The 15,894-nt window shown below is 38.2% G+C and overlaps 1 protein-coding gene across 2 annotated transcripts in view; it reads left to right on the top strand.

Moving 5' to 3' along the window:
- The first annotated feature begins 1,102 nt into the window (after positions 1-1,102).
- Positions 1,103-15,894, top strand: part of svild (supervillin d) — a 115,340-nt gene continuing 100,548 nt past the window's right edge. For both annotated transcript variants that reach the window (XM_061909574.1, XM_061909572.1), the window contains exon 1: positions 1,103-1,428. The gene's annotated coding sequence lies outside the window, so the exon portion shown is untranslated. The remainder of the gene's footprint in view (positions 1,429-15,894) is intronic.

Here is a 15,894-nt window from a genome sequence, read left to right as displayed (position 1 = left end):
AACATCCTCGGAAGAACCCACAAAAGGGCAAGGAAAACTCACACCCAGTGGGCAGGGAGGATTCACATCCAGTGGGACGCCAGTGACAATGCTGACTATGAGAAACCTTGGAGAGGACCTCAGATGTGGGCAACCCCCACCCCCCTAGGGGACCGAAAGCAATGGATGTCGAGCGGGTCTAACATGATACTGTGAAAGTTCAATCCATAGTGGCTCCAAGACAGCAGCGAGAGTCCCGTCCACAGGAAACCATCTCAAGCGGATCAGCAGCGTAGAGATGTCCCCAACCGATACAGGCGAGCGGTCCATCCTGGGTCCCGACGAGCGGTCCATCCTGGGTCTCGACTCTGGACAGCCAGTACTTCATCCATGGTTATCGGACCGGACCCCCTCCACAAGGGAGGGGGTGACATAGGAGAAAGAAAAGAAGCGGCTCTACTAATAAAAGTTTCATTCAATCAATCAATCAATCAATCAATCAACCAATCACTGCACATCATAATGGCAGCTACAGTTTCCATCTTAAAGATCTCTAAATATTATTTGGGAATGTCTGGCGGGCCAGATTGAAAAGCTCAATGGGCCGGATGTGGCCCCCGGGCCTTAATTTGCCCATGTCTGCTGTACATTGTGCATGTAGTGTACCTTTTCAGAGTAAACAGCAGTGGGCGCTGTGGCTTAACATTTAGCTAGTGCATTTCCACACAAGGAAGCACAGAGTGCGGTTGTGCAAAACACACTCTTCCGATTTTGCATGTTTTTGTTTGTTATGTCAGCACATGTCAGGTTACTTTTGCATTTTTGTTTATTCTTGCAAACACAGAGGATCATTTACGCTGGCCCTTTACTGTTGGGAAAAAAAATTCGGTAACCATAAACGGCCTATTAAAATGGTTATGTTAATGATTTAAACAGTCAAATGTGTAATTCATTTTTACATTGTGTTAGGAATAACAATAAACTACTGAAATATTTACGATAAACTTGAACATCACAATTACAGACGTTTGATAATAGAATCGGTTGTTAAATTTCCTAGATGTACCTAAACGCAACACAGACCCCCAGTCAGCCTGAGCCAATCAAAAGCGAGAAAACGATTTAATTTGAGAATGACTACGGAACCGCGGACAGTTTCACGCCGTCGCTTCTATCTCATCTTCGGCGTCACTAGTCGGGCCTCCCCTCCGTGGTTGACACATCTCCGGTGGCTTCCACAAAGAGGACAAAGCAGTTTAATCGGTTTAAACTTTGTTTTATCTCTCGAAGTCGCGTGACGCGAGGTAGCCACCCGACACCTCCTGTCCGGGTTAGCATATTTTGCTAATTGTTTTGTTATTAAAAGTAACTTTAGTATGCTGCTCCCCGCCTCCTAAATGGTGTTTCTGCACATGTGTGGTGTTTGACACGCACCGACCTCCATTACAGGTACGTTACTTTCTTATGATGACGTATGGGATAATATTGCAGTGTGCATGTTGTTACTTAATTGTTGCATGTTGCTTAACCCAATGTTTTTAAACCACTGTGCCGCGGCACAAACACTAGTGTGCCGTGGGAGATTGCTTAATTTCACCTATTTGGGTTAAAAATATTGTTTGCAAACCATTCATTATAGTCTGCAAATGATGTGTTGTTGGGTGTCTGTGCTGTCTAGAACTCTTCCATATCAGTAGGTGGCAGCCGATAGCTAATTGCTTTGTCGATGTTGGAAACAGCAGGAGGCAGAATGCAGGTAAAATGGTTTCTAATGCTTAAACCAAAAATAAACAAAAGGTGAGTGACCCTAAGAAAAGGCATTGAAGCTTAGGGAAGGCTATGCGGAACCAAACTAAAATTGAACATGCAACAAAAGTAAACAAAAACAGAATGCTGGACGACAGCAAAGACTTACTGTGGAGCAAAGACGGCGTCCACAATGTACAACCGAAAATGACATGACAATCAACAATGTCCCCACAAAGAAGGATGAAAACAACTGAAATATTCTTGATTGCTAAAACAAAGTATATGCGGGAAATATCACTTAAAGGAAGACATGAAACTGCTACGGTGAAATACCAACAAAAAAAGAGAAAAAGCCACCAAAATAAGAGTGCAAGACAAGAAGTAAAACACTACACACAGGAAAACAGCAAAAAAGTGAAAATAAGTCATGATGTGATGTGACAGCACACCTTCTTTGAGACAAGAGCTATAGTGATGCGTGTGTGCTAATGCTTTAAGGTCATATCCAACAATTGCGACAACCACATTTTACTGTTAAGTGAGTTTCAATTTTAAATAATTTCTGCTGGTGGTGTGCCTCGGCTCCAAAAAAGGTTGAAAAACACTGGCTTAACCAATCAAAATATACATACCTTTATTTTTTTCCCCCAACTTCTTAAGGATATTGTGATATTTATGTCGCAATGCTGTTATACACTCCCCCGGCCAGTTGACATATTGCATTAGTTTCCTTCCTTAATCAGCAATTTCAGTGTTTTGATATGAGTAAAGGGGTACACTCAACCCTTGTGTGGTGTTTGGGTCTGTGGGACCCATTTTAATTTTTTATAAAAAATAAAAATTATACAGTTAATTAATTTTTCAAACTAAAACTCACTGACTTTGGCTCATTTTCTGTGAAGAACATGTGTCAGAATACATATTTAATGACCACACACCATACACCCCCCCTACACATTTCTATTACATATATGAATTAATAGAAGTGTGGAAATTAATCTTCTGTGTAACACACACACACACACACACACACACACGGCAGGCTGAGACAGGAGGAGGACAGAGTGTAGGTACACAGAACATCAGACGGTCAAATGTGCGAGAAAACGAGAGCAGACGGTGTTGACAAACAATGTTGCAACCTTGTGTGGGAACCGCAGGTGCAGAAACACAAAAGAAGAATCACTGTGGGATACAGAAACTGGCAGAGAAATTTTCTGTGCAACGTTCATATTGTGGGCAGCATGGTGGGAGAAGGGTTAGTGCTTCTGCCTCACAATACGAAGGTCCTGAGTTGTCCTGAGTCCAATCCCGGGCTCGGGATCTTTCTGTGTGGAGTTTGCATGTTCTCCCCGTGACTGCGTGGGTTCCCCCCGGGTACTCCGGCTTCCTCCCTCCCAATTCCAAAGACATGCACCTGGGGATAGGTTGATTGGCAACACTAAAACTGGGCCCTAGTGTGTGAGTGTGAATGTTGTCTTTCTATCTGTGATGAGGTGGCGACTTGTCCAGGCTGTACCCCGCCTTCCGCCCGATTGTAGCTGAGATAGGTTCCAGCACCCCCCGTGACCCCAAAGGGGAATAAGCGGTAGGAAATGGATGGATGGATGAACGTTCATATTGTTATTACTCAGCCAGCGTTTGCGGGTCTGATGGACCCGTTGCATTTTGTGGCTTGTAATGCCTCACAATCAAACACTTTTATGTTAAAATACTGAACAGATATATGTTTATTGGGATAAGGTAAACATCTGTTCAGTATTTTAACATAAAAGTGTCTGATTGTGAGGCATTAAAATTCACATAATGCAACAGGTCCATCAGACCCACAAACGCTGGCTGAGTAACAACAATATGAACATTACACAAGGGTTGATTTGTATATTTTGTATTTTACCATCTTCTTTTTCGGACACTGTAGCCCAGTGTTTTTCAACCTTTTTTTCATTGAAAAAATCTGAAAGCACACCACCAACAAATGTCATTAAAAAATGAAACTCTGTAGACAATAAAAGTCGTTGTCGCAACTGTTTTTATATGAATTTAAACCATGACCAAACATGCATCACTATAGCTCTTGTGTCAAAGTACTGTCCCGACCTGTCACATCACGCTGTGACTTGTTTTTTTGTGTGTTTTCCCGTGTGCAGTGTTTTAATTCTTGTCTTGCGCTCCTATTTTAGTGGGTTTTCCTGTTGCAATTTCATGTTTTCCTTTGAGCGCTATTTCCCGCACCTACTTTGTTTTAGCAATCAGGGATATTTGCGTTTTTGCTATCTTTTTTATTTGTGTGTACATTGTTGATTATCATATCATGTACGGATGTACTTTGTGGACGCTCTCTGCTCCACATGCTGTAAGTTTTTGCTGTCTTCCAGCATTCTGTTTTTGTTTACTTTGTAGCCAGTTCAGTTTTAGTTTCGTTCTACATAGTCTTCCTTAAGCTTTAATGCCTTTTCTTAGTAGCACTCACCTTTTGTTTGTTTTTGGTTTAAGCATTAGACACCTTTTTACCTGCACTCTGCCTCCCGCTGTCGTCTGTATATTGTGATCATGACAAACCATCGTCGTCTCACACGCCGTGTTCCCGACATCTACAAAGAAATTAGCTACTTGCTTCCCCCTCCTGGTATTGTATAACATAGTTACTCTGCCAAGCTCTAGACAGCACCGACACTCAACAACGGCACATTATTTGCAGATTATAATTATTAGTTTGCAAAAATATTTTTAAACCAAATAGGTGAAACTGCATCATATCCCACGGCACACCAGACTGTATCTCACGACACACTAGTGAGCCGCTGCACAGTGGTTGAAAAACACTGTTATAGTCAGTGAGTTGTTAGGAGAGTGAGGATCACTCATGAACACCTCATGATTACACTTGCACAATTCAACATGGCCTCAAGGAGGGTAAAGCCGATCTTATTCAATTCCTACATTTACAGATTCACGTCATGTCCTTTTGCAAATGAGAAATAAATACATGTCCTTTTTCCTCAAGCAAGACCAAACCATAGGAACAGAAAACACCTGTATAAACAAAACCCCCCAAAAAGTACGAGAAAGCTGTTGCTCAGGACAGGACACCACACTTGTGTCCTCCTCCTTTTTTTTGTTGAATCTTTAAGAGATTGCAGAAGTAATGTGGCAATACTAGTTTGCTCAAAGGACTGCAATCAAAACCATGTTTATCTAAGCCTGAACCGCGTGCATACTTGCAGTCTGTTGACTGGGATGACACTTGTTTGGTTTCTTCTTAATTATAGCGGGAAGGCCCGGGATTATCCCATGTGTATGTATTTTGGAGGGGCTTTTGGTATCTGGTGTAATTATAAATCATCTAACCTGCCTGTTTAGTTGCATGCTTGTGGGATTAGTTGCCCTAGTAGAGGTATGACTGTTTAAAAAGTCATGAAACAGCGCGCAGAGCTAAAAAAATAGTGCTAATATTGATATTGTATTTTCTTATACAGTGGCCCTTGACTGCAGAGAGTACTGTTTGTATATTACAAGTGAGGCATTTATTAAAGGGGAGGCCTTTTAAACTGTATACAAATGCTTTTGAATATGAAATACAGTACAGGCCAAAAGTTTGGACACACCTTCTCATTCAATGCGTTTTCTTTATTTTCATGACTATTTACATTGTAGATTATCACTGAAGGCATCAAAACTGTGAATGAACTCGAACAAAAAAAGGTGAAATAACTGAAAACATGTTTCTTCAAAATAGCCACACTTTGCTCTGATTACTTGTTTACACAATCTTGGCATTCTCTCATTGAGCTTCAAGAGGTACAGTAGTCACCTGAAATGGTTTTCACTTCACAGGTGTGCTTGAAGCTCATCGAGAGAATGCCGTGAGTGTGCAAAGCAGTAATCAGAGTAAATGGTGGCTATTTTGAAAAAACTAGAATACAAAACATATTTTCAGTTATTTCACCTTTTTTATGTTGAGGTTCATTTATAGTTTTGATGCTTTCAGAGACAATCTACAATGTAAATAGTAATGAAAATAAATAAAACGCATTGAATGAGGAGGTGTCTAATTTTTTGGCTTGTACTTTGTATGTATTTGTGTATCCCTTTACCACAAATATATAATAGTAATTGTAGAAAAAAATACATTTTTAAAACATATTTTGTTTTAGAATAAGGTTAATATTAAGGGTGATACAACTTTTTCACTTCCGATACAATGCCAATATTGGAGCCTTGAGTATTGACTGATACTGAAATCAATCGATGCGATATCAGCACATACCTTTTTATTATTTTGTAGTGTGGAATGTTGGTAAAGGTCTGAGCAAGTAAAATGAGTCAAACAGAGAACAATGGTAGGTATGAAAAACACTCATTTATACTATCGTTATGGAATGGGTTTTTGCTGTCTTTAGATTGAAGTGGAGTGGTAATTGTTTTTGGCAACATAGTGGCCACATTTATTCATTAAGTTAAGATAATAATGCAGTAAGTTAAATGATGCGGAAACACTTGTTACCGGCTATTTTCCGAATATGCTTCTTCTGCCTTGGAGCCAAATTATTTTATTATGTAATTGTGGTTTGAACTGACAAGCTTTATACTGCAATATTGTTCAATTAAGAAAATGCATTACGTATGTCTACCTTGTGTGCTCAGCTGTTGTGTAGCGGCTAGCTCCTAGCAGCTTACAACCTACCATGTTAACCTTTTGTAAATGACTAAACTGAAATACAAGACCTTAGTGCTTATTGGAGATTGATTGATTGATTGATTGAAACTTTTATTAGTAGATTGCACAATCCAGTACATATTCCGTACAATTGACCACTAAATGGTAACACCCGAATAAGTTTTTCAATTTTTTTAAGTCGGGGTCCACGTTAATCAATTCATGGTAAACATGAGGACATTTAGCTTTGCATGACTGCTTGTATCTACGCTCATTGTAGAGTTTGGATGAAAACTGTCATAATCCAACACTTGGTTTTTTTTTTGCTGATATTGAACTGATGTCCAATATTGATATCGGATCGGGACACCCATAGTAATATACGTAGGTTCTAGGTCAATGTTGCGTTTTTATGATTTTTCTGTCGAGCATGTCCCCTACGAAAGTTTTGAAACATCTCGCAATCCTTTTTCAAATCTTTTCCTTTGTTGTTCAAATTCTAAAGTCCTGGTTCTTATCAAGACACTATTGAGATATTAATGAGTTTTGCTTTAAAATTATATTCATAGTGTTATACTTGAAGCATGATTTTAATGGACATTTGACTTTGTGAAGCTGTAAATTGGCCTCCGAAGACCAGTTGCAGACATATAGTGTGGGCACATTCCTTGATCCAGACCAATTTTCAGGACAGTACATTTTTGTCTGGTTGGTCATGTTTTTTGTGTGTGATTGTTAGCAGGTAGTGACTGCAAAAAGCTCAGGGACACACGCAAGTTGTGTGCAGAGCAGCACACAGAACAAATACAAGCCAGGAGTGGCTCTTTCCTTCATGCACCATTTTTTTGGGGGGTAAACAAAGAAACCTTGCGTTGCGTGAGTGTTATCATTCACCTGAATCTCGAGCTGGGTCTGGTTTTGCACTGCCGCGCATTGATTAACACTGCACGGACATGTTGTGGATACAATGCCCATTTGTAAGGATTTCCTTTGTTTTGTTAGTCAGCTAACTTTTGGTACCTGCCTCTTGCAGGTAGAGATGAGTTTTTTGCACATTTGAATCGATGTGGTACTCAACGGTACCAATTTTCAGCACTTTTGTGTGTTTTAATGTGGTAATAGATGTTAATTTGTTTAATAATAAAAAGTAATCTCTGTTTATTTGACACTGCTCCAATAATACTTGTACTGTCTAATTGCTGTAGCTTCTTTTCTTGCACTTTTAAGTGTTAATTTGCAAGTATGCATACGTTTCAGCATGCATGTTGCCATAGCCGAGAAGTAGTAAGTTGAATGTGCCAGTCTTGTCTTTTGTTGAGCCCTACAAAGTGTACGCCTGTAAGTATTGTACTTATTACACACCAGCTGTTTGACTTTAATGTGTAGAGGTGGTAATCTTTGGCCACATCACGATGCGATTACGATTCAGGAGCCACGATTTGATTATTGATGCATCCTAAATTTATGTATATTGAGGCCGTTTTGCATTTCTTTTTGTTTCACTAAATACGTGTTTATGACTTGCAACTTTAAAAAAAAACTATTAATTTGCAATAAGAAACAGATAATTAATTCACACATTTATTAAGTTGAGGCAGCACGGTGCTACAGGATTTAGTGCATGTGCCTCACAATACGAAGGTCCTGGGTTTGATCCCCGGGCTCGGAGTCTTTCTGTGTGGAGTTTGCATGTTCTCCCTTTGATTGCGTGGGTTCCCTCCGGATGTTCTCCCTAAATGTGTTTGTCATTCTTGTTTGGTGTGGGTTCACAGTGTGGCGCATATTTGTAACAGTGTTAAAGTTGTTTATACAGCCACCCTCAGTGTGACCTGTATGGCTTTTGATCAAGTATGCCTTGCATTCACCTATGTGTGTCTGTAAAAGCCGCATACATTATGTGACTCGGCCGGCACACTCTTTGTATGGAGGAAAAGCTGACGTGACGACATGTTGTAGAGGATGCTAAAGGCAGTGTCTCAAAGGCACGCCCTCAATATTGTTGTCCGGGTGGAAATCGGGAGAAATTTGGGAGAATGGTTGCCCCGGGAGATTTTCGGGAGGGGCACTGAAATTCTGGGGGCCCCCGGGAAAATCGGGAGGGTTGGCAAGTATAACATTACTTGCAGTGTGCTATGAATAATGAGCCAGAGCCAAGTCTACAACCAGACATAATGTCACGTGCAACCCAGGCATCGGAAATTGGTACCGTTTGATTTTATATGAATTGGTACCCAGTATTACCAATGAAATTTGGTTGGTACCTATAAAAGTATCGAATGTGGTGCAGGTTCTAATTGGCGATAATGACAAGAACTTTGACAATGCCACAATGCGTGTCAACATAAACTGAATGTTTTTTGTCATTGAAATGACGGCTCCAGATGTATGTCAATTTTGACTTTAACAGTCACTTTTAGTGATAAGAAGAACACGATGAAATGGGACTCGATTAGTTGGTTGGTTGGCAATAGTTGCATGCGCGCTTAAGTGTATAATTGTACCATAGACTTTAATTCTTCACCTTCCCTTCACCTGTTATGCAACAGATCAGCCCAGTTAAAATGTTTGATGTTGTCTGCATGACATAAAATTCCAAATATTTAGACAGTATAGAGCAGATGTGACAGTGGAGTCTCCCAAAGAGTGACCTCCACTAAGACATATTTATAAACTTTATAACCAGCTGTTAATAGGCCGCTTCCATTTTCAGCACGGACTGGATACTGGTCCAATCGTACCGTGTTTGGGCCCATATCTGACCATATATCTGGCATGTTTGATTAGTACGAGTTCTCTGACCCGTGCTTAAGTTAGAAGAGGAGTCATAGAAGGTAATGAAACCATTCCTCAACAGTGTAACTTAATAAACAAAATATGTTATGACATAAATAGGTTTTAAAGTACTTGTGTCTGTGTGTGTCGTGAAGAAGTGTCGTTGTAATAATCGGTCCCTCCAGGAATTCGCAATTGGGCCAATTCACGCAAACGTACAGTTTTTTCCATTGGCTTACACACAATTTTACTAACTGTATGTCTTTTTTCAAAAGATATACACACTTTTCCAAACACCACATTCAATTTTCTTAGTTCCTAGATTATTTGCAACACTTTGGTCAAAACATATGTCCATTCATCAAAATAAAGCAAGCATTTGTAAAAATGCTATTTTATATTCATCTCACTCGCACAGACTTCAAATGATAGGACAATATTGGAGTGAGTTACCCAGAACAGTGATAAATACAAAACACATTTGTTAAAAACCCTATTTTACTATTGAAAATCACATGTTTCGGGCATTTTGGCTGACCTTTTTAACATATGTGATGAACGATTATTGTAACTTTACAATATATATTGGCAAATCCATAGCAATTGTCATTGTTTACTTTTGAATTGGGCTTATACGTAAAACAATGATGCTGCAAACTGATAATATGTATTTTTACTACAGTCAGGTAAAGTAAAATATCACAGTAGTCAACGATGACATGCAGTACAAATTAAAATCGAAAACAAATAAAAAGGTTTGAAAAAATATCTGGAGATAAATAAAAATGACAGCATAGGGTATAGGCTACATGTGCAGACTTGGGCAACAGCAACTAAATGAAAGAATGTACTCAAAAGCCTCAGTTACTAATGCTAATCATCACCTGCCCGTCTAGCTGGATCAGACCAGCTAGACGGGCCTGATCACACGTGATGTGGATGTGACTCTACCAACCGGCATAGCTCGGTTGGTAGAGTGACTGTACCAGCAACTTGAGAGTTCCAAGTTCAATTCCCGCTTCCGCCATCCAAGTCACTGCCGTTGTGTCCTTGGGCAAGACACTTTACCCACCTGCTCCCAGTGCCACCCACACTGGTTTAAATGTAACTTAGATATTGGGTTTCACTCAGTAAAGCGCTTTGAGTCACTTGACAAAAGCGCTATATAAATATAATTCACTTCACTTCACTTCACATGTGCAAGATGGGAAAGTGTGTGTAAGTATTGTGTGTAATATTTCGCAAAAACTGTGAAGCAGAGTCTATGGCTAATATTAGACAAATCTGCACAGTTGTAGTGTTAACTGTGTGTTGACTTTGTCAACTGTGTGAAAATGTAAAATTTAGTGTGTCAGCAATTGGGAAAAAACTGTATCCTGTCCCCGCAGATTATGTGTGTCCTTGCTACTTTGTCCTCGCATATATTGGCTAGTAGGCATCATTTTCACCAATCAAATCAAATCATGCACCAAAGTGCACTATGGTGCATGATGTCACACAAGATATTTCAATAACTGTCAAATAAAAATTAGCTGTATAATAGGAAATCACTTAGTGTATGTCCTTCTCTATGTGGTAGGTTCCTGCGGAGGTTATCTCCTTCGGTTGTTGACCATTTCTTTCATACGGTGTTAATCTGCAAATGGTTGCCTCAGCATTTTGTTGATGTGGCACCAAACAGAGATGTTGACATGCGTAGTGAGAGTATTTTGATCAGGGTGTGTGAAAAAATATGCTTGTGTGCAAATTTAGATGTGTGTGAATCAGCAACCTTCATTGACTGTCTTTTTACCCTCGACTTTTGCAACACTTCTGCCATGTACGACTTGTCTGTCTGTACAGCGATTTGAACGTGTAAAATGATTTGTCTGTAACTCCCTCCTTGCCTTCCCTTTTACGCACCACTAATCGGCGCCTTGCAACCACATACACTGGCCTTGAAGCCAAGAACAATGGACTTATCATCATTTGCTGTAAATAAAAGTTCATGTTTTAGCAGTAACTTGATGGTCAGAAGTATTTTTGTATTTTTTGCACACATGTCAATCGAATTACGGACACAAAGATATTTTTTACACACAGACAAATTATAATACGGGCAGGAATGTATTTTCTTACACACAAACAAATAATACGGACAGACAATTTAAAACATACGCACACAGGTATAGACACACATTAGTAGTACACGAACGTAATTTGGACTACACACGCACAGATTGAAATACGCGTTTGCAAATAATATTGCCACAATAATACTTCCGTAATAATGTAAGTGTTGTATTTTTGCTTTATGTGTACATGAAGCAGGAACAACAACGCGTAACATTGTATTTAAATGTCGTCCTCGACTCATCCCGCGTACCTTAGACCTACTTTCATTTCCTGTCAACGGTGCCATGCCTTCTGGGTAAAGTAGTGAATAAACATTTAGCAATACACTGGGGTCCTGACTTACTAGTTTATGTGTGTTTGCATATTTATTAGGGGTGTAACGGTACGTGTATTTGTATTGAACCGTTTCGCTACGGGGGTTTTGGTTCCGTTCGGAGGTGTACCGAACGACATCGACATATTAAGTAGCGCGCCGCACGTTTTGTAAACAATGCACACCGAGGCACCATGAATTGATTTACGTGGACCCCGACTTAAACAAGTTGAAAAACTTATTCGGGTGTTACCATTTAGTCGTCAATTGTACGGAATATGTACTGAACTGTGCAATCTACTAATAAAAGTTTCAATCTATCAAAAAAAACAACACACGGCATGCTAGCATCGGGCAATGGTAGACAGACCACACCTCCTCTTTTCACCGGATATGTCCTCTTTGCGGAGATGTCCAGGTTGAGTTTCTTAAATGCCTCGAATATCCGACATTTTAAGTTAGGGTTACGTGTATTTTCAAGGTACGTACAGGGTTAAGAAGGGGTTAAAAGCAAAACAAAAAGTGGTGCGCGCAGCTGCATTTGTGAGGGAGGGGCAGAGACAGAGAGAGCGAGAGAGTTATGATAAACGCGCATGCGTCGCCAGGCTCTGCTTTTCAACCATAGATTTATCAGATTTTATTTTTTTATTATCTATAGCAGGAGTGTCAAAAGTGTGCCCCGAAGGCCATTTGTGGCCCACAGCTAATGTTTTGAAGGCCCATGGCACATTCTTAAAATACTATTAAAATAAACAAAAGTGAAATAAAAAAGCTTAAAGGCTAAATGTAATTTAGAAAAAGTTGCAACATTGACTAATATAACATAGCTGTTTTTTTTTCTTTCAAACTGTCATTGCTCAAAACACAATATTGAATAAAAATCAATGTTATTATGAATTATTGACCTATTCAAGTTTCCAATTACTTCACATCAAATATTCCACTAAGAAAAATATTTTTGGGGGAGGATTTAGCAAATTTGTTAAATAAATAATCAAAAAAATTATATTTTGTTGTTTTCTTACTGTACTGAAAATGAACCGAACCGTGACCTCTGAACCGAGGTACGTACCGAACCAGAATTGTTGTTTACCGTTACACCCCTAATATTTATCTAGTGATTATTTCATTTACATGACCGTTATGATATGTGATGAAAATCTCTCATTGTCTCTATATAAAATAAGTAAAATATCAATACAGTAATTGTTTTCCAAATTTTGTTGCCATCATGATGCTAAGGTTACATGAAACACTTTAAAAACACATTAAAGGCAAATTGGTGAAATCCTAAGTTCAGTCAATGTTAACGAATAAAAACATTTCTCAAAACATTGCAGGTGTTGTCTCAACTTTCTGAAAAAGCTGCTGCAAATTCAGGCATTTTAGGCGATAACAATCACACAAAACAAACCTGCGAATTCCTGATTAATGCAGTTGCTCCTCTCATAAGTAATTAAGGACAACTGACACCTTGCGCAATTAAAATGAGTATAATAATGCACAAAGTTAAAAAAAATTGTGTAGAAGTGATGGCACAAGTGTGAGAACACTCTCAGACGTTGTTTGGTCATCACAGCAAAAGTCAATTGGACGGCTTTAACCATAATGTAGGCACTGCTCACATCATTAGCGCTCATAATCATCCCCATGCATCATATTCATATTAAAGCCTTGCATGAATTTTTTCGATCTTAACTTTTATGTAAGCGTTTTTTTAATTGACTTAGTCTTTCACGCATGTCCAACATAGTTTTATTGCTCACACCTGCATTGCTGAAAACATGATTGGGATATTTCTGCATAAAGATGTATGCTTTATTTATGATTTTATGTAAATGTGTCGCCTGTACCGTCGACCATTAGGGGTTAATACCCCCCACTACTGTTAATGCTCCACATCTATAAGCCTGAACCCATCCTCCCATCCCCTGCTTGGCAGCATTGCATCCGGCCAGGTGATATCTTGCTCTGCACCATGGACACCAGACATCTGAGAGAAAGCCCACAATGTGACATTTCTCCAACACACTCATTACCTGGGTAAAAACGTGACTGGCAGTCTGTGTGGTTTGCACACCGCAGAGTTCAGCATCATTCATTCAATTCAAGCTAATGATTATATGAGGGAGTGGTACAATGTGTTTTTTTACATTGTTGCCATGTAAATAAACAGACCTATTAGACTTAACAAACTCCTTTGTTGCTTCATTAAGCTGAGGTGGTACTTAGTCGTACCCTCTCAAACTGTCTTTCAGCTTCTTATAATCTTGCTTACGTTTCTTAAACTTATCACAACATTTATTTTAGAGTGCTTTCCGTTTGGGTTCCCTTCAGTATTTAATACATTTTTGATAAATCTATATCGCAGGGATCACCAACTTGGTGCCCGAGGGCACCAAGTAGCCCGTAAGGACCAGACATGTAGCCCGCTGGCCTGTTCTAAAAATAGCTCAAATAGCAGCACTTACCAGTGAGCTGCCTCTATTTTGAAATTGGTATTTATTTACTAGCAAGCTGGTCTCGCTTTGCCCGACATTTTGAATTCTAAGAGAGACAAAACTCAAATAGAATTTCAAAATCCAAGAAAATATTTTAAAGACTCGGTCTTCACTTGTTTAATTAATTTAATTTTTTTTTTACTTTGCTTCTTATAACTTTCAGAAAGACAATTTTAGAGAAAAAATACAACCTTAAAAATGATTTTAGGATTTTTAAACACATATTCCTTTTTACCTTTTAAATTCCTTCCTCTTCTCTCCTGACAATTTAAATCAATGTTCAAGTAAATTTATTTTTTGTATTGTAAAGAATAATAAATACATTTTAATTTAATTCTTCATTTTAGCTTCTGTTTTTTCGACGAAGAATATTTGTGAAATATTTCTTCAAACTTATTATGATTAAAATTCCCAAAAATTATTCTGGAAAATCTAGAAAAACTTTAGAATCAAATTTAAATCTTTCCAGAACAAATAATGATGTGTCTTTGTTAGAAATATAGCTTGGTCCAATTTGTTATATATTCTTTTAAGGTGCAGATTGGATTTTGACCTATTCAAAACATGTCATCAACATTCTAAAATGAATCTTAATCAGAAAAAATTACTAATGATGTTCCATAAATAATTTTTTTTATTTTTTCAAAAAGATTCGAATTAGCTCTTTTTTCTCTTCTTTTTTTTGGTTGATTTTTTAATTTTTAAGAGTCGAAATTGAAGATAAACTATGTTTCAAAATTTTAATTTTATTTTTTTCCTGTTTCCTCCTCTTTTAAACCGTTCAATTAAGTGTTTTTTTCATCATTTATTCCCTAAAAAAAACCTTCCGTAAAAGGAAAAAAAATGTACGACGGAATGACAGATAGAAATACAAATTTTTTCAAATATATACAGATTTATTTATTAAAGGTAAATTGAGCGAATTGGCTATTTCTGGCAATTTTTTAAGTGTGTATCAAACTGGTAGCCCTTCGCAATAATCAGTACCCAAGAAGTAGCTCTTGGTTTCAAAAAAGATGGTGACCCCTGCTATATCGTGGTTTCATTGATACATCATAGAATGTTTGTCGGTTTTTTAATCCTGTATTTATTCATTTAAAAAAAAAATGTTTTTATTAAATACAATTTATCCATGTCATAAAATGACTGTAATATTAGGGGTGTCTCTTTGCCGGATATGATAAAAAAATCACATAAGAGTGCTCCAAATATTTTGCAAATTAAAAACACACGGCATACTTGCTCACCTGCTCAATTATATAGTTTTTATGTATTTATTTATTTGAATTCAGTATATTCTAAAAATAATAACACTTCTTATTCACTAAATTATTGTATTTATTGTATTTCTTTTAACACTTTTATTCACTAAATAAGCATACCTGGTACATAGAGTAACTCTTAATGTAATTCTATTGATAGTTCCAGCCACTGTTTGGAAAATATGCCGTTTAAAATAGGTAAAGTCAATTATTTAGGTAGGTTGACAAACTATTCAAGTAAATAATGAAGGCATACAGCTAGTAGAAAAGCTTTAAACAAAGCCTCTTAAGCTTATTATTCGTTGTCTGCATGTGCTCATCTTGTACGAACAAATGTCTGTCACCATATCCGTCATTGGACGCTTGAATTTATTTAAAAAGTTGCTGAAGCGAAGTAAAGCAGTGTTTCTCCCTATGGGTAGCAACCAGTGGGTGGGTAATGGCTTAGCTGTGGTCGCTACATCTGTCCAGTAAAAAGCATTTGTTTTTGAAAAGGTTACTGGACCATATTGCGTGCGTGCGTGTGTGTATGTGTGTGTGTGT

This window comes from Nerophis ophidion, linkage group LG08 (genome assembly GCF_033978795.1).
Source record: "Nerophis ophidion isolate RoL-2023_Sa linkage group LG08, RoL_Noph_v1.0, whole genome shotgun sequence".
Classification (NCBI taxonomy): domain Eukaryota; kingdom Metazoa; phylum Chordata; class Actinopteri; order Syngnathiformes; family Syngnathidae; genus Nerophis; species Nerophis ophidion.
Note: the sequence above shows the minus strand (reverse complement) of the source record. Positions and strands in the feature narration are given on the sequence as shown.